This window comes from Schistocerca nitens, chromosome 2, assembly GCF_023898315.1.
Source record: "Schistocerca nitens isolate TAMUIC-IGC-003100 chromosome 2, iqSchNite1.1, whole genome shotgun sequence".
Lineage (NCBI taxonomy): Eukaryota > Metazoa > Arthropoda > Insecta > Orthoptera > Acrididae > Schistocerca > Schistocerca nitens.
In genome coordinates, this window is record NC_064615.1 from 42,587,356 (window position 1) to 42,604,413 (window position 17,058).

The 17,058-nt window shown below is 54.3% G+C and overlaps 49 non-coding genes across 49 annotated transcripts; 17 read left to right on the forward strand and 32 right to left on the reverse strand.

Moving 5' to 3' along the window:
• The first annotated feature begins 56 nt into the window (after positions 1-56).
• On the forward strand, positions 57-128 carry Trnap-agg (transfer RNA proline (anticodon AGG)). Its single transcript has one exon. It is a non-coding gene; the product is annotated as a tRNA-Pro (tRNA).
• Positions 129-312: 184 nt separating this feature from the next.
• Trnav-aac (transfer RNA valine (anticodon AAC)) lies at positions 313-385 on the reverse strand. Its single transcript has one exon. It is a non-coding gene; the product is annotated as a tRNA-Val (tRNA).
• A 158-nt stretch (positions 386-543) lies between these two features.
• On the reverse strand, positions 544-616 carry Trnav-cac (transfer RNA valine (anticodon CAC)). Its single transcript has one exon. It is a non-coding gene; the product is annotated as a tRNA-Val (tRNA).
• Positions 617-1,104: 488 nt separating this feature from the next.
• On the forward strand, positions 1,105-1,176 carry Trnap-agg (transfer RNA proline (anticodon AGG)). Its single transcript has one exon. It is a non-coding gene; the product is annotated as a tRNA-Pro (tRNA).
• A 184-nt stretch (positions 1,177-1,360) lies between these two features.
• Trnav-aac (transfer RNA valine (anticodon AAC)) lies at positions 1,361-1,433 on the reverse strand. Its single transcript has one exon. It is a non-coding gene; the product is annotated as a tRNA-Val (tRNA).
• A 158-nt stretch (positions 1,434-1,591) lies between these two features.
• Positions 1,592-1,664, reverse strand: Trnav-cac (transfer RNA valine (anticodon CAC)). The gene has a single exon. It is a non-coding gene; the product is annotated as a tRNA-Val (tRNA).
• Positions 1,665-2,152: 488 nt separating this feature from the next.
• On the forward strand, positions 2,153-2,224 carry Trnap-agg (transfer RNA proline (anticodon AGG)). Its single transcript has one exon. It is a non-coding gene; the product is annotated as a tRNA-Pro (tRNA).
• Positions 2,225-2,408: 184 nt separating this feature from the next.
• On the reverse strand, positions 2,409-2,481 carry Trnav-aac (transfer RNA valine (anticodon AAC)). Its single transcript has one exon. It is a non-coding gene; the product is annotated as a tRNA-Val (tRNA).
• A 158-nt stretch (positions 2,482-2,639) lies between these two features.
• Trnav-cac (transfer RNA valine (anticodon CAC)) lies at positions 2,640-2,712 on the reverse strand. Its single transcript has one exon. It is a non-coding gene; the product is annotated as a tRNA-Val (tRNA).
• A 488-nt stretch (positions 2,713-3,200) lies between these two features.
• On the forward strand, positions 3,201-3,272 carry Trnap-agg (transfer RNA proline (anticodon AGG)). The gene has a single exon. It is a non-coding gene; the product is annotated as a tRNA-Pro (tRNA).
• A 184-nt stretch (positions 3,273-3,456) lies between these two features.
• On the reverse strand, positions 3,457-3,529 carry Trnav-aac (transfer RNA valine (anticodon AAC)). Its single transcript has one exon. It is a non-coding gene; the product is annotated as a tRNA-Val (tRNA).
• Positions 3,530-3,687: 158 nt separating this feature from the next.
• On the reverse strand, positions 3,688-3,760 carry Trnav-cac (transfer RNA valine (anticodon CAC)). Its single transcript has one exon. It is a non-coding gene; the product is annotated as a tRNA-Val (tRNA).
• Positions 3,761-4,248: 488 nt separating this feature from the next.
• Trnap-agg (transfer RNA proline (anticodon AGG)) lies at positions 4,249-4,320 on the forward strand. The gene has a single exon. It is a non-coding gene; the product is annotated as a tRNA-Pro (tRNA).
• Positions 4,321-4,504: 184 nt separating this feature from the next.
• Positions 4,505-4,577, reverse strand: Trnav-aac (transfer RNA valine (anticodon AAC)). Its single transcript has one exon. It is a non-coding gene; the product is annotated as a tRNA-Val (tRNA).
• Positions 4,578-4,735: 158 nt separating this feature from the next.
• On the reverse strand, positions 4,736-4,808 carry Trnav-cac (transfer RNA valine (anticodon CAC)). Its single transcript has one exon. It is a non-coding gene; the product is annotated as a tRNA-Val (tRNA).
• A 488-nt stretch (positions 4,809-5,296) lies between these two features.
• Positions 5,297-5,368, forward strand: Trnap-agg (transfer RNA proline (anticodon AGG)). The gene has a single exon. It is a non-coding gene; the product is annotated as a tRNA-Pro (tRNA).
• Positions 5,369-5,552: 184 nt separating this feature from the next.
• On the reverse strand, positions 5,553-5,625 carry Trnav-aac (transfer RNA valine (anticodon AAC)). Its single transcript has one exon. It is a non-coding gene; the product is annotated as a tRNA-Val (tRNA).
• Positions 5,626-5,783: 158 nt separating this feature from the next.
• On the reverse strand, positions 5,784-5,856 carry Trnav-cac (transfer RNA valine (anticodon CAC)). The gene has a single exon. It is a non-coding gene; the product is annotated as a tRNA-Val (tRNA).
• A 488-nt stretch (positions 5,857-6,344) lies between these two features.
• Positions 6,345-6,416, forward strand: Trnap-agg (transfer RNA proline (anticodon AGG)). The gene has a single exon. It is a non-coding gene; the product is annotated as a tRNA-Pro (tRNA).
• A 184-nt stretch (positions 6,417-6,600) lies between these two features.
• On the reverse strand, positions 6,601-6,673 carry Trnav-aac (transfer RNA valine (anticodon AAC)). Its single transcript has one exon. It is a non-coding gene; the product is annotated as a tRNA-Val (tRNA).
• Positions 6,674-6,831: 158 nt separating this feature from the next.
• Positions 6,832-6,904, reverse strand: Trnav-cac (transfer RNA valine (anticodon CAC)). The gene has a single exon. It is a non-coding gene; the product is annotated as a tRNA-Val (tRNA).
• Positions 6,905-7,392: 488 nt separating this feature from the next.
• On the forward strand, positions 7,393-7,464 carry Trnap-agg (transfer RNA proline (anticodon AGG)). The gene has a single exon. It is a non-coding gene; the product is annotated as a tRNA-Pro (tRNA).
• A 184-nt stretch (positions 7,465-7,648) lies between these two features.
• Positions 7,649-7,721, reverse strand: Trnav-aac (transfer RNA valine (anticodon AAC)). The gene has a single exon. It is a non-coding gene; the product is annotated as a tRNA-Val (tRNA).
• A 158-nt stretch (positions 7,722-7,879) lies between these two features.
• Trnav-cac (transfer RNA valine (anticodon CAC)) lies at positions 7,880-7,952 on the reverse strand. The gene has a single exon. It is a non-coding gene; the product is annotated as a tRNA-Val (tRNA).
• Positions 7,953-8,440: 488 nt separating this feature from the next.
• Trnap-agg (transfer RNA proline (anticodon AGG)) lies at positions 8,441-8,512 on the forward strand. The gene has a single exon. It is a non-coding gene; the product is annotated as a tRNA-Pro (tRNA).
• A 184-nt stretch (positions 8,513-8,696) lies between these two features.
• Trnav-aac (transfer RNA valine (anticodon AAC)) lies at positions 8,697-8,769 on the reverse strand. Its single transcript has one exon. It is a non-coding gene; the product is annotated as a tRNA-Val (tRNA).
• A 158-nt stretch (positions 8,770-8,927) lies between these two features.
• Positions 8,928-9,000, reverse strand: Trnav-cac (transfer RNA valine (anticodon CAC)). The gene has a single exon. It is a non-coding gene; the product is annotated as a tRNA-Val (tRNA).
• Positions 9,001-9,488: 488 nt separating this feature from the next.
• Positions 9,489-9,560, forward strand: Trnap-agg (transfer RNA proline (anticodon AGG)). The gene has a single exon. It is a non-coding gene; the product is annotated as a tRNA-Pro (tRNA).
• Positions 9,561-9,744: 184 nt separating this feature from the next.
• On the reverse strand, positions 9,745-9,817 carry Trnav-aac (transfer RNA valine (anticodon AAC)). Its single transcript has one exon. It is a non-coding gene; the product is annotated as a tRNA-Val (tRNA).
• Positions 9,818-9,975: 158 nt separating this feature from the next.
• On the reverse strand, positions 9,976-10,048 carry Trnav-cac (transfer RNA valine (anticodon CAC)). The gene has a single exon. It is a non-coding gene; the product is annotated as a tRNA-Val (tRNA).
• Positions 10,049-10,536: 488 nt separating this feature from the next.
• Positions 10,537-10,608, forward strand: Trnap-agg (transfer RNA proline (anticodon AGG)). Its single transcript has one exon. It is a non-coding gene; the product is annotated as a tRNA-Pro (tRNA).
• A 184-nt stretch (positions 10,609-10,792) lies between these two features.
• Trnav-aac (transfer RNA valine (anticodon AAC)) lies at positions 10,793-10,865 on the reverse strand. Its single transcript has one exon. It is a non-coding gene; the product is annotated as a tRNA-Val (tRNA).
• A 158-nt stretch (positions 10,866-11,023) lies between these two features.
• Trnav-cac (transfer RNA valine (anticodon CAC)) lies at positions 11,024-11,096 on the reverse strand. The gene has a single exon. It is a non-coding gene; the product is annotated as a tRNA-Val (tRNA).
• A 488-nt stretch (positions 11,097-11,584) lies between these two features.
• Trnap-agg (transfer RNA proline (anticodon AGG)) lies at positions 11,585-11,656 on the forward strand. The gene has a single exon. It is a non-coding gene; the product is annotated as a tRNA-Pro (tRNA).
• Positions 11,657-11,840: 184 nt separating this feature from the next.
• Positions 11,841-11,913, reverse strand: Trnav-aac (transfer RNA valine (anticodon AAC)). Its single transcript has one exon. It is a non-coding gene; the product is annotated as a tRNA-Val (tRNA).
• Positions 11,914-12,071: 158 nt separating this feature from the next.
• Positions 12,072-12,144, reverse strand: Trnav-cac (transfer RNA valine (anticodon CAC)). Its single transcript has one exon. It is a non-coding gene; the product is annotated as a tRNA-Val (tRNA).
• Positions 12,145-12,632: 488 nt separating this feature from the next.
• On the forward strand, positions 12,633-12,704 carry Trnap-agg (transfer RNA proline (anticodon AGG)). The gene has a single exon. It is a non-coding gene; the product is annotated as a tRNA-Pro (tRNA).
• Positions 12,705-12,888: 184 nt separating this feature from the next.
• Positions 12,889-12,961, reverse strand: Trnav-aac (transfer RNA valine (anticodon AAC)). The gene has a single exon. It is a non-coding gene; the product is annotated as a tRNA-Val (tRNA).
• A 158-nt stretch (positions 12,962-13,119) lies between these two features.
• Positions 13,120-13,192, reverse strand: Trnav-cac (transfer RNA valine (anticodon CAC)). Its single transcript has one exon. It is a non-coding gene; the product is annotated as a tRNA-Val (tRNA).
• Positions 13,193-13,680: 488 nt separating this feature from the next.
• Trnap-agg (transfer RNA proline (anticodon AGG)) lies at positions 13,681-13,752 on the forward strand. The gene has a single exon. It is a non-coding gene; the product is annotated as a tRNA-Pro (tRNA).
• Positions 13,753-13,936: 184 nt separating this feature from the next.
• Positions 13,937-14,009, reverse strand: Trnav-aac (transfer RNA valine (anticodon AAC)). The gene has a single exon. It is a non-coding gene; the product is annotated as a tRNA-Val (tRNA).
• Positions 14,010-14,167: 158 nt separating this feature from the next.
• Trnav-cac (transfer RNA valine (anticodon CAC)) lies at positions 14,168-14,240 on the reverse strand. Its single transcript has one exon. It is a non-coding gene; the product is annotated as a tRNA-Val (tRNA).
• Positions 14,241-14,728: 488 nt separating this feature from the next.
• On the forward strand, positions 14,729-14,800 carry Trnap-agg (transfer RNA proline (anticodon AGG)). The gene has a single exon. It is a non-coding gene; the product is annotated as a tRNA-Pro (tRNA).
• Positions 14,801-14,984: 184 nt separating this feature from the next.
• Trnav-aac (transfer RNA valine (anticodon AAC)) lies at positions 14,985-15,057 on the reverse strand. The gene has a single exon. It is a non-coding gene; the product is annotated as a tRNA-Val (tRNA).
• A 158-nt stretch (positions 15,058-15,215) lies between these two features.
• On the reverse strand, positions 15,216-15,288 carry Trnav-cac (transfer RNA valine (anticodon CAC)). The gene has a single exon. It is a non-coding gene; the product is annotated as a tRNA-Val (tRNA).
• Positions 15,289-15,776: 488 nt separating this feature from the next.
• Trnap-agg (transfer RNA proline (anticodon AGG)) lies at positions 15,777-15,848 on the forward strand. Its single transcript has one exon. It is a non-coding gene; the product is annotated as a tRNA-Pro (tRNA).
• Positions 15,849-16,032: 184 nt separating this feature from the next.
• Positions 16,033-16,105, reverse strand: Trnav-aac (transfer RNA valine (anticodon AAC)). The gene has a single exon. It is a non-coding gene; the product is annotated as a tRNA-Val (tRNA).
• A 158-nt stretch (positions 16,106-16,263) lies between these two features.
• Trnav-cac (transfer RNA valine (anticodon CAC)) lies at positions 16,264-16,336 on the reverse strand. Its single transcript has one exon. It is a non-coding gene; the product is annotated as a tRNA-Val (tRNA).
• A 488-nt stretch (positions 16,337-16,824) lies between these two features.
• On the forward strand, positions 16,825-16,896 carry Trnap-agg (transfer RNA proline (anticodon AGG)). The gene has a single exon. It is a non-coding gene; the product is annotated as a tRNA-Pro (tRNA).
• Positions 16,897-17,058: the final 162 nt, after the last annotated feature.

The window sequence follows — 17,058 nt, forward strand, 5'->3', positions numbered from 1 at the left end:
TGGACGACTTCGAGGGACGCAGTTTGCTGGAATATTTGGCGCTCGCGCTGTCACAGGGCTCGTTGGTCTAGGGGTATGATTCCTGCTTAGGGTGCAGGAGGTCCCGGGTTCAAATCCCGGACGAGCCCTAGCGTTTTGTGCAAACTGGTCGCACGTCGGTGGCTGAGTCAGCGCAAAAAACTGCCCGTCAATGTAAAGCTAATTTCATATTTGCTCTAAGGAACTGACCCTCTGGTCCGACGTATGAAGGTGATTACCAAGGTTTCGGTACAGATCGTAGCAAATGCTTGTCGGTTTAAAGTGATGAAAAAGTGTTTCCGCCCGGGATCGAACCGGGGACCTTCTGCGTGTTAGGCAGACGTGATAACCGCTACACCACGGAAACTACTGCTTTCAGGCTTGCTTCACAGACAACTTGTAACAAGGTTGCCATCGTAACTTAAAAATTCAATAAATGCGGCACTTGCATGACGAAGGTACATGCAGCAGATCCACACATGACGTGGCTCACTGGAGTAGTATGCGACATAGGCAGGAAAATACTGTTCCCGCCCGGGATCGAACCGGGGACCTTCTGCGTGTGAAGCAGACGTGATAACCGCTACACTACGGAAACGACGGACACGCTCACTCCATCCTTGTACACTCGAAGGCGCCTCAGCCTTTCTTTGGCCCGCGCATGCACACACCATAGTTCTTTTGACAGCCTAAAACCCATCGCTGCCGAGGGCTCAACAAGTCTTCGGGGTGCTCGAGAGGGTGTCTGTCGTAGCATCCCGAACGAGATAGCGGCGTTTCGCGCAGTCGTTATTGCAAGTCACATTAGCAAAAACAATCACCTCCTTAGCAGCAGGCAGTGCGAGCCCAGCTGCAGCTTTACATGAAGATGCCAATAGCGCTGGGAGGCCGCCGACCGCGGGCCACGGCACCTCCGAGAACGGTGCTGCCCATGACCCATTGTGTCGCTACACAGTCTGTCGAAGAACAGCACTGCCGGCAGAGAGCACCTCCCCCATCCCGCCAGCCGCACCAGACTCGAAGAGCACCCTGGACGACTTCGAGGGACGCAGTTTGCTGGAATATTTGGCGCTCGCGCTGTCACAGGGCTCGTTGGTCTAGGGGTATGATTCCTGCTTAGGGTGCAGGAGGTCCCGGGTTCAAATCCCGGACGAGCCCTAGCGTTTTGTGCAAACTGGTCGCACGTCGGTGGCTGAGTCAGCGCAAAAAACTGCCCGTCAATGTAAAGCTAATTTCATATTTGCTCTAAGGAACTGACCCTCTGGTCCGACGTATGAAGGTGATTACCAAGGTTTCGGTACAGATCGTAGCAAATGCTTGTCGGTTTAAAGTGATGAAAAAGTGTTTCCGCCCGGGATCGAACCGGGGACCTTCTGCGTGTTAGGCAGACGTGATAACCGCTACACGACGGAAACTACTGCTTTCAGGCTTGCTTCACAGACAACTTGTAACAAGGTTGCCATCGTAACTTAAAAATTCAATAAATGCGGCACTTGCATGACGAAGGTACATGCAGCAGATCCACACATGACGTGGCTCACTGGAGTAGTATGCGACATAGGCAGGAAAATACTGTTCCCGCCCGGGATCGAACCGGGGACCTTCTGCGTGTGAAGCAGACGTGATAACCGCTACACTACGGAAACGACGGACACGCTCACTCCATCCTTGTACACTCGAAGGCGCCTCAGCCTTTCTTTGGCCCGCGCATGCACACACCATAGTTCTTTTGACAGCCTAAAACCCATCGCTGCCGAGGGCTCAACAAGTCTTCGGGGTGCTCGAGAGGGTGTCTGTCGTAGCATCCCGAACGAGATAGCGGCGTTTCGCGCAGTCGTTATTGCAAGTCACATTAGCAAAAACAATCACCTCCTTAGCAGCAGGCAGTGCGAGCCCAGCTGCAGCTTTACATGAAGATGCCAATAGCGCTGGGAGGCCGCCGACCGCGGGCCACGGCACCTCCGAGAACGGTGCTGCCCATGACCCATTGTGTCGCTACACAGTCTGTCGAAGAACAGCACTGCCGGCAGAGAGCACCTCCCCCATCCCGCCAGCCGCACCAGACTCGAAGAGCACCCTGGACGACTTCGAGGGACGCAGTTTGCTGGAATATTTGGCGCTCGCGCTGTCACAGGGCTCGTTGGTCTAGGGGTATGATTCCTGCTTAGGGTGCAGGAGGTCCCGGGTTCAAATCCCGGACGAGCCCTAGCGTTTTGTGCAAACTGGTCGCACGTCGGTGGCTGAGTCAGCGCAAAAAACTGCCCGTCAATGTAAAGCTAATTTCATATTTGCTCTAAGGAACTGACCCTCTGGTCCGACGTATGAAGGTGATTACCAAGGTTTCGGTACAGATCGTAGCAAATGCTTGTCGGTTTAAAGTGATGAAAAAGTGTTTCCGCCCGGGATCGAACCGGGGACCTTCTGCGTGTTAGGCAGACGTGATAACCGCTACACCACGGAAACTACTGCTTTCAGGCTTGCTTCACAGACAACTTGTAACAAGGTTGCCATCGTAACTTAAAAATTCAATAAATGCGGCACTTGCATGACGAAGGTACATGCAGCAGATCCACACATGACGTGGCTCACTGGAGTAGTATGCGACATAGGCAGGAAAATACTGTTCCCGCCCGGGATCGAACCGGGGACCTTCTGCGTGTGAAGCAGACGTGATAACCGCTACACTACGGAAACGACGGACACGCTCACTCCATCCTTGTACACTCGAAGGCGCCTCAGCCTTTCTTTGGCCCGCGCATGCACACACCATAGTTCTTTTGACAGCCTAAAACCCATCGCTGCCGAGGGCTCAACAAGTCTTCGGGGTGCTCGAGAGGGTGTCTGTCGTAGCATCCCGAACGAGATAGCGGCGTTTCGCGCAGTCGTTATTGCAAGTCACATTAGCAAAAACAATCACCTCCTTAGCAGCAGGCAGTGCGAGCCCAGCTGCAGCTTTACATGAAGATGCCAATAGCGCTGGGAGGCCGCCGACCGCGGGCCACGGCACCTCCGAGAACGGTGCTGCCCATGACCCATTGTGTCGCTACACAGTCTGTCGAAGAACAGCACTGCCGGCAGAGAGCACCTCCCCCATCCCGCCAGCCGCACCAGACTCGAAGAGCACCCTGGACGACTTCGAGGGACGCAGTTTGCTGGAATATTTGGCGCTCGCGCTGTCACAGGGCTCGTTGGTCTAGGGGTATGATTCCTGCTTAGGGTGCAGGAGGTCCCGGGTTCAAATCCCGGACGAGCCCTAGCGTTTTGTGCAAACTGGTCGCACGTCGGTGGCTGAGTCAGCGCAAAAAACTGCCCGTCAATGTAAAGCTAATTTCATATTTGCTCTAAGGAACTGACCCTCTGGTCCGACGTATGAAGGTGATTACCAAGGTTTCGGTACAGATCGTAGCAAATGCTTGTCGGTTTAAAGTGATGAAAAAGTGTTTCCGCCCGGGATCGAACCGGGGACCTTCTGCGTGTTAGGCAGACGTGATAACCGCTACACGACGGAAACTACTGCTTTCAGGCTTGCTTCACAGACAACTTGTAACAAGGTTGCCATCGTAACTTAAAAATTCAATAAATGCGGCACTTGCATGACGAAGGTACATGCAGCAGATCCACACATGACGTGGCTCACTGGAGTAGTATGCGACATAGGCAGGAAAATACTGTTCCCGCCCGGGATCGAACCGGGGACCTTCTGCGTGTGAAGCAGACGTGATAACCGCTACACTACGGAAACGACGGACACGCTCACTCCATCCTTGTACACTCGAAGGCGCCTCAGCCTTTCTTTGGCCCGCGCATGCACACACCATAGTTCTTTTGACAGCCTAAAACCCATCGCTGCCGAGGGCTCAACAAGTCTTCGGGGTGCTCGAGAGGGTGTCTGTCGTAGCATCCCGAACGAGATAGCGGCGTTTCGCGCAGTCGTTATTGCAAGTCACATTAGCAAAAACAATCACCTCCTTAGCAGCAGGCAGTGCGAGCCCAGCTGCAGCTTTACATGAAGATGCCAATAGCGCTGGGAGGCCGCCGACCGCGGGCCACGGCACCTCCGAGAACGGTGCTGCCCATGACCCATTGTGTCGCTACACAGTCTGTCGAAGAACAGCACTGCCGGCAGAGAGCACCTCCCCCATCCCGCCAGCCGCACCAGACTCGAAGAGCACCCTGGACGACTTCGAGGGACGCAGTTTGCTGGAATATTTGGCGCTCGCGCTGTCACAGGGCTCGTTGGTCTAGGGGTATGATTCCTGCTTAGGGTGCAGGAGGTCCCGGGTTCAAATCCCGGACGAGCCCTAGCGTTTTGTGCAAACTGGTCGCACGTCGGTGGCTGAGTCAGCGCAAAAAACTGCCCGTCAATGTAAAGCTAATTTCATATTTGCTCTAAGGAACTGACCCTCTGGTCCGACGTATGAAGGTGATTACCAAGGTTTCGGTACAGATCGTAGCAAATGCTTGTCGGTTTAAAGTGATGAAAAAGTGTTTCCGCCCGGGATCGAACCGGGGACCTTCTGCGTGTTAGGCAGACGTGATAACCGCTACACCACGGAAACTACTGCTTTCAGGCTTGCTTCACAGACAACTTGTAACAAGGTTGCCATCGTAACTTAAAAATTCAATAAATGCGGCACTTGCATGACGAAGGTACATGCAGCAGATCCACACATGACGTGGCTCACTGGAGTAGTATGCGACATAGGCAGGAAAATACTGTTCCCGCCCGGGATCGAACCGGGGACCTTCTGCGTGTGAAGCAGACGTGATAACCGCTACACTACGGAAACGACGGACACGCTCACTCCATCCTTGTACACTCGAAGGCGCCTCAGCCTTTCTTTGGCCCGCGCATGCACACACCATAGTTCTTTTGACAGCCTAAAACCCATCGCTGCCGAGGGCTCAACAAGTCTTCGGGGTGCTCGAGAGGGTGTCTGTCGTAGCATCCCGAACGAGATAGCGGCGTTTCGCGCAGTCGTTATTGCAAGTCACATTAGCAAAAACAATCACCTCCTTAGCAGCAGGCAGTGCGAGCCCAGCTGCAGCTTTACATGAAGATGCCAATAGCGCTGGGAGGCCGCCGACCGCGGGCCACGGCACCTCCGAGAACGGTGCTGCCCATGACCCATTGTGTCGCTACACAGTCTGTCGAAGAACAGCACTGCCGGCAGAGAGCACCTCCCCCATCCCGCCAGCCGCACCAGACTCGAAGAGCACCCTGGACGACTTCGAGGGACGCAGTTTGCTGGAATATTTGGCGCTCGCGCTGTCACAGGGCTCGTTGGTCTAGGGGTATGATTCCTGCTTAGGGTGCAGGAGGTCCCGGGTTCAAATCCCGGACGAGCCCTAGCGTTTTGTGCAAACTGGTCGCACGTCGGTGGCTGAGTCAGCGCAAAAAACTGCCCGTCAATGTAAAGCTAATTTCATATTTGCTCTAAGGAACTGACCCTCTGGTCCGACGTATGAAGGTGATTACCAAGGTTTCGGTACAGATCGTAGCAAATGCTTGTCGGTTTAAAGTGATGAAAAAGTGTTTCCGCCCGGGATCGAACCGGGGACCTTCTGCGTGTTAGGCAGACGTGATAACCGCTACACGACGGAAACTACTGCTTTCAGGCTTGCTTCACAGACAACTTGTAACAAGGTTGCCATCGTAACTTAAAAATTCAATAAATGCGGCACTTGCATGACGAAGGTACATGCAGCAGATCCACACATGACGTGGCTCACTGGAGTAGTATGCGACATAGGCAGGAAAATACTGTTCCCGCCCGGGATCGAACCGGGGACCTTCTGCGTGTGAAGCAGACGTGATAACCGCTACACTACGGAAACGACGGACACGCTCACTCCATCCTTGTACACTCGAAGGCGCCTCAGCCTTTCTTTGGCCCGCGCATGCACACACCATAGTTCTTTTGACAGCCTAAAACCCATCGCTGCCGAGGGCTCAACAAGTCTTCGGGGTGCTCGAGAGGGTGTCTGTCGTAGCATCCCGAACGAGATAGCGGCGTTTCGCGCAGTCGTTATTGCAAGTCACATTAGCAAAAACAATCACCTCCTTAGCAGCAGGCAGTGCGAGCCCAGCTGCAGCTTTACATGAAGATGCCAATAGCGCTGGGAGGCCGCCGACCGCGGGCCACGGCACCTCCGAGAACGGTGCTGCCCATGACCCATTGTGTCGCTACACAGTCTGTCGAAGAACAGCACTGCCGGCAGAGAGCACCTCCCCCATCCCGCCAGCCGCACCAGACTCGAAGAGCACCCTGGACGACTTCGAGGGACGCAGTTTGCTGGAATATTTGGCGCTCGCGCTGTCACAGGGCTCGTTGGTCTAGGGGTATGATTCCTGCTTAGGGTGCAGGAGGTCCCGGGTTCAAATCCCGGACGAGCCCTAGCGTTTTGTGCAAACTGGTCGCACGTCGGTGGCTGAGTCAGCGCAAAAAACTGCCCGTCAATGTAAAGCTAATTTCATATTTGCTCTAAGGAACTGACCCTCTGGTCCGACGTATGAAGGTGATTACCAAGGTTTCGGTACAGATCGTAGCAAATGCTTGTCGGTTTAAAGTGATGAAAAAGTGTTTCCGCCCGGGATCGAACCGGGGACCTTCTGCGTGTTAGGCAGACGTGATAACCGCTACACCACGGAAACTACTGCTTTCAGGCTTGCTTCACAGACAACTTGTAACAAGGTTGCCATCGTAACTTAAAAATTCAATAAATGCGGCACTTGCATGACGAAGGTACATGCAGCAGATCCACACATGACGTGGCTCACTGGAGTAGTATGCGACATAGGCAGGAAAATACTGTTCCCGCCCGGGATCGAACCGGGGACCTTCTGCGTGTGAAGCAGACGTGATAACCGCTACACTACGGAAACGACGGACACGCTCACTCCATCCTTGTACACTCGAAGGCGCCTCAGCCTTTCTTTGGCCCGCGCATGCACACACCATAGTTCTTTTGACAGCCTAAAACCCATCGCTGCCGAGGGCTCAACAAGTCTTCGGGGTGCTCGAGAGGGTGTCTGTCGTAGCATCCCGAACGAGATAGCGGCGTTTCGCGCAGTCGTTATTGCAAGTCACATTAGCAAAAACAATCACCTCCTTAGCAGCAGGCAGTGCGAGCCCAGCTGCAGCTTTACATGAAGATGCCAATAGCGCTGGGAGGCCGCCGACCGCGGGCCACGGCACCTCCGAGAACGGTGCTGCCCATGACCCATTGTGTCGCTACACAGTCTGTCGAAGAACAGCACTGCCGGCAGAGAGCACCTCCCCCATCCCGCCAGCCGCACCAGACTCGAAGAGCACCCTGGACGACTTCGAGGGACGCAGTTTGCTGGAATATTTGGCGCTCGCGCTGTCACAGGGCTCGTTGGTCTAGGGGTATGATTCCTGCTTAGGGTGCAGGAGGTCCCGGGTTCAAATCCCGGACGAGCCCTAGCGTTTTGTGCAAACTGGTCGCACGTCGGTGGCTGAGTCAGCGCAAAAAACTGCCCGTCAATGTAAAGCTAATTTCATATTTGCTCTAAGGAACTGACCCTCTGGTCCGACGTATGAAGGTGATTACCAAGGTTTCGGTACAGATCGTAGCAAATGCTTGTCGGTTTAAAGTGATGAAAAAGTGTTTCCGCCCGGGATCGAACCGGGGACCTTCTGCGTGTTAGGCAGACGTGATAACCGCTACACCACGGAAACTACTGCTTTCAGGCTTGCTTCACAGACAACTTGTAACAAGGTTGCCATCGTAACTTAAAAATTCAATAAATGCGGCACTTGCATGACGAAGGTACATGCAGCAGATCCACACATGACGTGGCTCACTGGAGTAGTATGCGACATAGGCAGGAAAATACTGTTCCCGCCCGGGATCGAACCGGGGACCTTCTGCGTGTGAAGCAGACGTGATAACCGCTACACTACGGAAACGACGGACACGCTTACTCCATCCTTGTACACTCGAAGGCGCCTCAGCCTTTCTTTGGCCCGCGCATGCACACACCATAGTTCTTTTGACAGCCTAAAACCCATCGCTGCCGAGGGCTCAACAAGTCTTCGGGGTGCTCGAGAGGGTGTCTGTCGTAGCATCCCGAACGAGATAGCGGCGTTTCGCGCAGTCGTTATTGCAAGTCACATTAGCAAAAACAATCACCTCCTTAGCAGCAGGCAGTGCGAGCCCAGCTGCAGCTTTACATGAAGATGCCAATAGCGCTGGGAGGCCGCCGACCGCGGGCCACGGCACCTCCGAGAACGGTGCTGCCCATGACCCATTGTGTCGCTACACAGTCTGTCGAAGAACAGCACTGCCGGCAGAGAGCACCTCCCCCATCCCGCCAGCCGCACCAGACTCGAAGAGCACCCTGGACGACTTCGAGGGACGCAGTTTGCTGGAATATTTGGCGCTCGCGCTGTCACAGGGCTCGTTGGTCTAGGGGTATGATTCCTGCTTAGGGTGCAGGAGGTCCCGGGTTCAAATCCCGGACGAGCCCTAGCGTTTTGTGCAAACTGGTCGCACGTCGGTGGCTGAGTCAGCGCAAAAAACTGCCCGTCAATGTAAAGCTAATTTCATATTTGCTCTAAGGAACTGACCCTCTGGTCCGACGTATGAAGGTGATTACCAAGGTTTCGGTACAGATCGTAGCAAATGCTTGTCGGTTTAAAGTGATGAAAAAGTGTTTCCGCCCGGGATCGAACCGGGGACCTTCTGCGTGTTAGGCAGACGTGATAACCGCTACACCACGGAAACTACTGCTTTCAGGCTTGCTTCACAGACAACTTGTAACAAGGTTGCCATCGTAACTTAAAAATTCAATAAATGCGGCACTTGCATGACGAAGGTACATGCAGCAGATCCACACATGACGTGGCTCACTGGAGTAGTATGCGACATAGGCAGGAAAATACTGTTCCCGCCCGGGATCGAACCGGGGACCTTCTGCGTGTGAAGCAGACGTGATAACCGCTACACTACGGAAACGACGGACACGCTCACTCCATCCTTGTACACTCGAAGGCGCCTCAGGCTTTCTTTGGCCCGCGCATGCACACACCATAGTTCTTTTGACAGCCTAAAACCCATCGCTGCCGAGGGCTCAACAAGTCTTCGGGGTGCTCGAGAGGGTGTCTGTCGTAGCATCCCGAACGAGATAGCGGCGTTTCGCGCAGTCGTTATTGCAAGTCACATTAGCAAAAACAATCACCTCCTTAGCAGCAGGCAGTGCGAGCCCAGCTGCAGCTTTACATGAAGATGCCAATAGCGCTGGGAGGCCGCCGACCGCGGGCCACGGCACCTCCGAGAACGGTGCTGCCCATGACCCATTGTGTCGCTACACAGTCTGTCGAAGAACAGCACTGCCGGCAGAGAGCACCTCCCCCATCCCGCCAGCCGCACCAGACTCGAAGAGCACCCTGGACGACTTCGAGGGACGCAGTTTGCTGGAATATTTGGCGCTCGCGCTGTCACAGGGCTCGTTGGTCTAGGGGTATGATTCCTGCTTAGGGTGCAGGAGGTCCCGGGTTCAAATCCCGGACGAGCCCTAGCGTTTTGTGCAAACTGGTCGCACGTCGGTGGCTGAGTCAGCGCAAAAAACTGCCCGTCAATGTAAAGCTAATTTCATATTTGCTCTAAGGAACTGACCCTCTGGTCCGACGTATGAAGGTGATTACCAAGGTTTCGGTACAGATCGTAGCAAATGCTTGTCGGTTTAAAGTGATGAAAAAGTGTTTCCGCCCGGGATCGAACCGGGGACCTTCTGCGTGTTAGGCAGACGTGATAACCGCTACACCACGGAAACTACTGCTTTCAGGCTTGCTTCACAGACAACTTGTAACAAGGTTGCCATCGTAACTTAAAAATTCAATAAATGCGGCACTTGCATGACGAAGGTACATGCAGCAGATCCACACATGACGTGGCTCACTGGAGTAGTATGCGACATAGGCAGGAAAATACTGTTCCCGCCCGGGATCGAACCGGGGACCTTCTGCGTGTGAAGCAGACGTGATAACCGCTACACTACGGAAACGACGGACACGCTCACTCCATCCTTGTACACTCGAAGGCGCCTCAGCCTTTCTTTGGCCCGCGCATGCACACACCATAGTTCTTTTGACAGCCTAAAACCCATCGCTGCCGAGGGCTCAACAAGTCTTCGGGGTGCTCGAGAGGGTGTCTGTCGTAGCATCCCGAACGAGATAGCGGCGTTTCGCGCAGTCGTTATTGCAAGTCACATTAGCAAAAACAATCACCTCCTTAGCAGCAGGCAGTGCGAGCCCAGCTGCAGCTTTACATGAAGATGCCAATAGCGCTGGGAGGCCGCCGACCGCGGGCCACGGCACCTCCGAGAACGGTGCTGCCCATGACCCATTGTGTCGCTACACAGTCTGTCGAAGAACAGCACTGCCGGCAGAGAGCACCTCCCCCATCCCGCCAGCCGCACCAGACTCGAAGAGCACCCTGGACGACTTCGAGGGACGCAGTTTGCTGGAATATTTGGCGCTCGCGCTGTCACAGGGCTCGTTGGTCTAGGGGTATGATTCCTGCTTAGGGTGCAGGAGGTCCCGGGTTCAAATCCCGGACGAGCCCTAGCGTTTTGTGCAAACTGGTCGCACGTCGGTGGCTGAGTCAGCGCAAAAAACTGCCCGTCAATGTAAAGCTAATTTCATATTTGCTCTAAGGAACTGACCCTCTGGTCCGACGTATGAAGGTGATTACCAAGGTTTCGGTACAGATCGTAGCAAATGCTTGTCGGTTTAAAGTGATGAAAAAGTGTTTCCGCCCGGGATCGAACCGGGGACCTTCTGCGTGTTAGGCAGACGTGATAACCGCTACACCACGGAAACTACTGCTTTCAGGCTTGCTTCACAGACAACTTGTAACAAGGTTGCCATCGTAACTTAAAAATTCAATAAATGCGGCACTTGCATGACGAAGGTACATGCAGCAGATCCACACATGACGTGGCTCACTGGAGTAGTATGCGACATAGGCAGGAAAATACTGTTCCCGCCCGGGATCGAACCGGGGACCTTCTGCGTGTGAAGCAGACGTGATAACCGCTACACTACGGAAACGACGGACACGCTTACTCCATCCTTGTACACTCGAAGGCGCCTCAGCCTTTCTTTGGCCCGCGCATGCACACACCATAGTTCTTTTGACAGCCTAAAACCCATCGCTGCCGAGGGCTCAACAAGTCTTCGGGGTGCTCGAGAGGGTGTCTGTCGTAGCATCCCGAACGAGATAGCGGCGTTTCGCGCAGTCGTTATTGCAAGTCACATTAGCAAAAACAATCACCTCCTTAGCAGCAGGCAGTGCGAGCCCAGCTGCAGCTTTACATGAAGATGCCAATAGCGCTGGGAGGCCGCCGACCGCGGGCCACGGCACCTCCGAGAACGGTGCTGCCCATGACCCATTGTGTCGCTACACAGTCTGTCGAAGAACAGCACTGCCGGCAGAGAGCACCTCCCCCATCCCGCCAGCCGCACCAGACTCGAAGAGCACCCTGGACGACTTCGAGGGACGCAGTTTGCTGGAATATTTGGCGCTCGCGCTGTCACAGGGCTCGTTGGTCTAGGGGTATGATTCCTGCTTAGGGTGCAGGAGGTCCCGGGTTCAAATCCCGGACGAGCCCTAGCGTTTTGTGCAAACTGGTCGCACGTCGGTGGCTGAGTCAGCGCAAAAAACTGCCCGTCAATGTAAAGCTAATTTCATATTTGCTCTAAGGAACTGACCCTCTGGTCCGACGTATGAAGGTGATTACCAAGGTTTCGGTACAGATCGTAGCAAATGCTTGTCGGTTTAAAGTGATGAAAAAGTGTTTCCGCCCGGGATCGAACCGGGGACCTTCTGCGTGTTAGGCAGAAGTGATAACCGCTACACCACGGAAACTACTGCTTTCAGGCTTGCTTCACAGACAACTTGTAACAAGGTTGCCATCGTAACTTAAAAATTCAATAAATGCGGCACTTGCATGACGAAGGTACATGCAGCAGATCCACACATGACGTGGCTCACTGGAGTAGTATGCGACATAGGCAGGAAAATACTGTTCCCGCCCGGGATCGAACCGGGGACCTTCTGCGTGTGAAGCAGACGTGACAACCGCTACACTACGGAAACGACGGACACGCTCACTCCATCCTTGTACACTCGAAGGCGCCTCAGCCTTTCTTTGGCCCGCGCATGCACACACCATAGTTCTTTTGACAGCCTAAAACCCATCGCTGCCGAGGGCTCAACAAGTCTTCGGGGTGCTCGAGACGGTGTCTGTCGTAGCATCCCGAACGAGATAGCGGCGTTTCGCGCAGTCGTTATTGCAAGTCACATTAGCAAAAACAATCACCTCCTTAGCAGCAGGCAGTGCGAGCCCAGCTGCAGCTTTACATGAAGATGCCAATAGCGCTGGGAGGCCGCCGACCGCGGGCCACGGCACCTCCGAGAACGGTGCTGCCCATGACCCATTGTGTCGCTACACAGTCTGTCGAAGAACAGCACTGCCGGCAGAGAGCACCTCCCCCATCCCGCCAGCCGCACCAGACTCGAAGAGCACCCTGGACGACTTCGAGGGACGCAGTTTGCTGGAATATTTGGCGCTCGCGCTGTCACAGGGCTCGTTGGTCTAGGGGTATGATTCCTGCTTAGGGTGCAGGAGGTCCCGGGTTCAAATCCCGGACGAGCCCTAGCGTTTTGTGCAAACTGGTCGCACGTCGGTGGCTGAGTCAGCGCAAAAAACTGCCCGTCAATGTAAAGCTAATTTCATATTTGCTCTAAGGAACTGACCCTCTGGTCCGACGTATGAAGGTGATTACCAAGGTTTCGGTACAGATCGTAGCAAATGCTTGTCGGTTTAAAGTGATGAAAAAGTGTTTCCGCCCGGGATCGAACCGGGGACCTTCTGCGTGTTAGGCAGACGTGATAACCGCTACACCACGGAAACTACTGCTTTCAGGCTTGCTTCACAGACAACTTGTAACAAGGTTGCCATCGTAACTTAAAAATTCAATAAATGCGGCACTTGCATGACGAAGGTACATGCAGCAGATCCACACATGACGTGGCTCACTGGAGTAGTATGCGACATAGGCAGGAAAATACTGTTCCCGCCCGGGATCGAACCGGGGACCTTCTGCGTGTGAAGCAGACGTGATAACCGCTACAGTACGGAAACGACGGACACGCTCACTCCATCCTTGTACACTCAAAGGCGCCTCAGCCTTTCTTTGGCCCGCGCATGCACACACCATAGTTCTTTTGACAGCCTAAAACCCATCGCTGCCGAGGGCTCAACAAGTCTTCGGGGTGCTCGAGAGGGTGTCTGTCGTAGCATCCCGAACGAGATAGCGGCGTTTCGCGCAGTCGTTATTGCAAGTCACATTAGCAAAAACAATCACCTCCTTAGCAGCAGGCAGTGCGAGCCCAGCTGCAGCTTTACATGAAGATGCCAATAGCGCTGGGAGGCCGCCGACCGCGGGCCACGGCACCTCCGAGAACGGTGCTGCCCATGACCCATTGTGTCGCTACACAGTCTGTCGAAGAACAGCACTGCCGGCAGAGAGCACCTCCCCCATCCCGCCAGCCGCACCAGACTCGAAGAGCACCCTGGACGACTTCGAGGGACGCAGTTTGCTGGAATATTTGGCGCTCGCGCTGTCACAGGGCTCGTTGGTCTAGGGGTATGATTCCTGCTTAGGGTGCAGGAGGTCCCGGGTTCAAATCCCGGACGAGCCCTAGCGTTTTGTGCAAACTGGTCGCACGTCGGTGGCTGAGTCAGCGCAAAAAACTGCCCGTCAATGTAAAGCTAATTTCATATTTGCTCTAAGGAACTGACCCTCTGGTCCGACGTATGAAGGTGATTACCAAGGTTTCGGTACAGATCGTAGCAAATGCTTGTCGGTTTAAAGTGATGAAAAAGTGTTTCCGCCCGGGATCGAACCGCGGACCTTCTGCGTGTTAGGCAGACGTGATAACCGCTACACCACGGAAACTACTGCTTTCAGGCTTGCTTCACAGACAACTTGTAACAAGGTTGCCATCGTAACTTAAAAATTCAATAAATGCGGCACTTGCATGACGAAGGTACATGCAGCAGATCCACACATGATGTGGCTCACTGGAGTAGTATGCGACATAGGCAGGAAAATACTGTTCCCGCCCGGGATCGAACCGGGGACCTTCTGCGTGTGAAGCAGACGTGATAACCGCTACACTACGGAAACGACGGACACGCTCACTCCATCCTTGTACACTCGAAGGCGCCTCAGCCTTTCTTTGGCCCGCGCATGCACACACCATAGTTCTTTTGACAGCCTAAAACCCATCGCTGCCGAGGGCTCAACAAGTCTTCGGGGTGCTCGAGAGGGTGTCTGTCGTAGCATCCCGAACGAGATAGCGGCGTTTCGCGCAGTCGTTATTGCAAGTCACATTAGCAAAAACAATCACCTCCTTAGCAGCAGGCAGTGCGAGCCCAGCTGCAGCTTTACATGAAGATGCCAATAGCGCTGGGAGGCCGCCGACCGCGGGCCACGGCACCTCCGAGAACGGTGCTGCCCATGACCCATTGTGTCGCTACACAGTCTGTCGAAGAACAGCACTGCCGGCAGAGAGCACCTCCCCCATCCCGCCAGCCGCACCAGACTCGAAGAGCACCCTGGACGACTTCGAGGGACGCAGTTTGCTGGAATATTTGGCGCTCGCGCTGTCACAGGGCTCGTTGGTCTAGGGGTATGATTCCTCCTTAGGGTGCAGGAGGTCCCGGGTTCAAATCCCGGACGAGCCCTAGCGTTTTGTGCAAACTGGTCGCACGTCGGTGGCTGAGTCAGCGCAAAAAACTGCCCGTCAATGTAAAGCTAATTTCATATTTGCTCTAAGGAACTGACCCTCTGGTCCGACGTATGAAGGCGATTACCAAGGTTTCGGTACAGATCGTAGCAAATGCTTGTCGGTTTAAAGTGATGAAAAAGTGTTTCCGCCCGGGATCGAACCGGGGACCTTCTGCGTGTTAGGCAGACGTGATAACCGCTACACCACGGAAACTACTGCTTTCAGGCTTGCTTCACAGACAACTTGTAACAAGGTTGCCATCGTAACTTAAAAATTCAATAAATGCGGCACTTGCATGACGAAGGTACATGCAGCAGATCCACACATGACGTGGCTCACTGGAGTAGTATGCGACATAGGCAGGAAAATACTGTTCCCGCCCGGGATCGAACCGGGGACCTTCTGCGTGTGAAGCAGACGTGATAACCGCTACACTACGGAAACAACGGACACGCTCACTCCATCCTTGTACACTCGAAGGCGCCTCAGCCTTTCTTTGGCCCGCGCATGCACACACCATAGTTCTATTGACAGCCTAAAACCCATCGCTGCCGAGGGCTCAACAAGTCTTCGGGGTGCTCGAGAGGGTGTCTGTCGTAGCATCCCGAACGAGATAGCGGCGTTTCGCGCAGTCGTTATTGCAAGTCACATTAGCAAAAACAATCACCTCCTTAGCAGCAGGCAGTGCGAGCCCAGCTGCAGCTTTACATGAAGATGCCAATAGCGCTGGGAGGCCGCCGACCGCGGGCCACGGCACCTCCGAGAACGGTGCTGCCCATGACCCATTGTGTCGCTACACAGTCTGTCGAAGAACAGCACTGCCGGCAGAGAGCACCTCCCCCATCCCGCCAGCCGCACCAGACTCGAAGAGCACCCTGGACGACTTCGAGAGACGCAGTTTGCTGGAATATTTGGCGCTCGCGCTGTCACAGGGCTCGTTGGTCTAGGGGTATGATTCCTGCTTAGGGTGCAGGAGGTCCCGGGTTCAAATCCCGGACGAGCCCTAGCGTTTTGTGCAAACTGGTCGCACGTCGGTGGCTGAGTCAGCGCAAAAATCTGCCCGTCAATGTAAAGCTAATTTCATATTTGCTCTAAGGAACTGACCCTCTGGTCCGACGTATGAAGGTGATTACCAAGGTTTCGGTACAGATCGTAGCAAATGCTTGTCGGTTTAAAGTGATGAAAAAGTGTTTCCGCCCGGGATCGAACCTGGGACCTTCTGCGTGTTAGGCAGACGTGATAACCGCTACACCACGGAAACTACTGCTTTCAGGCTTGCTTCACAGACAACTTGTAACAAGGTTGCCATCGTAACTTAAAAATTCAATAAATGCGGCACTTGCATGACGAAGGTACATGCAGCAGATCCACACATGACGTGGCTCACTGGAGTAGTATGCGACATAGGCAGGAAAATACTGTTCCCGCCCGGGATCGAACCGGGGACCTTCTGCGTGTGAAGCAGACGTGATAACCGCTACACTACGGAAACGACGGACACGCTCACTCCATCCTTGTACACTCGAAGGCGCCTCAGCCTTTCTTTGGCCCGCGCATGCACACACCATAGTTCTTTTGACAGCCTAAAACCCATCGCTGCCGAGGGCTCAACAAGTCTTCGGGGTGCTCGAGAGGGTGTCTGTCGTAGCATCCCGAACGAGATAGCGGCGTTTCGCGCAGTCGTTATTGCAAGTCACATTAGCAAAAACAATCACCTCCTTAGCAGCAGGCAGTGCGAGCCCAGCTGCAGCTTTACATGAAGATGCCAATAGCGCTGGGAGGCCGCCGACCGCGGGCCACGGCACCTCCGAGAACGGTGCTGCCCATGACCCATTGTGTCGCTACACAGTCTGTCGAAGAACAGCACTGCCGGCAGAGAGCACCTCCCCCATCCCGCCAGCCGCACCAGACTCGAAGAGCACCCTGGACGACTTCGAGGGACGCAGTTTGCTGGAATATTTGGCGCTCGCGCTGTCACAGGGCTCGTTGGTCTAGGGGTATGATTCCTGCTTAGGGTGCAGGAGGTCCCGGGTTCAAATCCCGGACGAGCCCTAGCGTTTTGTGCAAACTGGTCGCACGTCGGTGGCTGAGTCAGCGCAAAAAACTGCCCGTCAATGTAAAGCTAATTTCATATTTGCTCTAAGGAACTGACCCTCTGGTCCGACGTATGAAGGTGATTACCAAGGTTTCGGTACAGATCGTAGCAAATGCTTG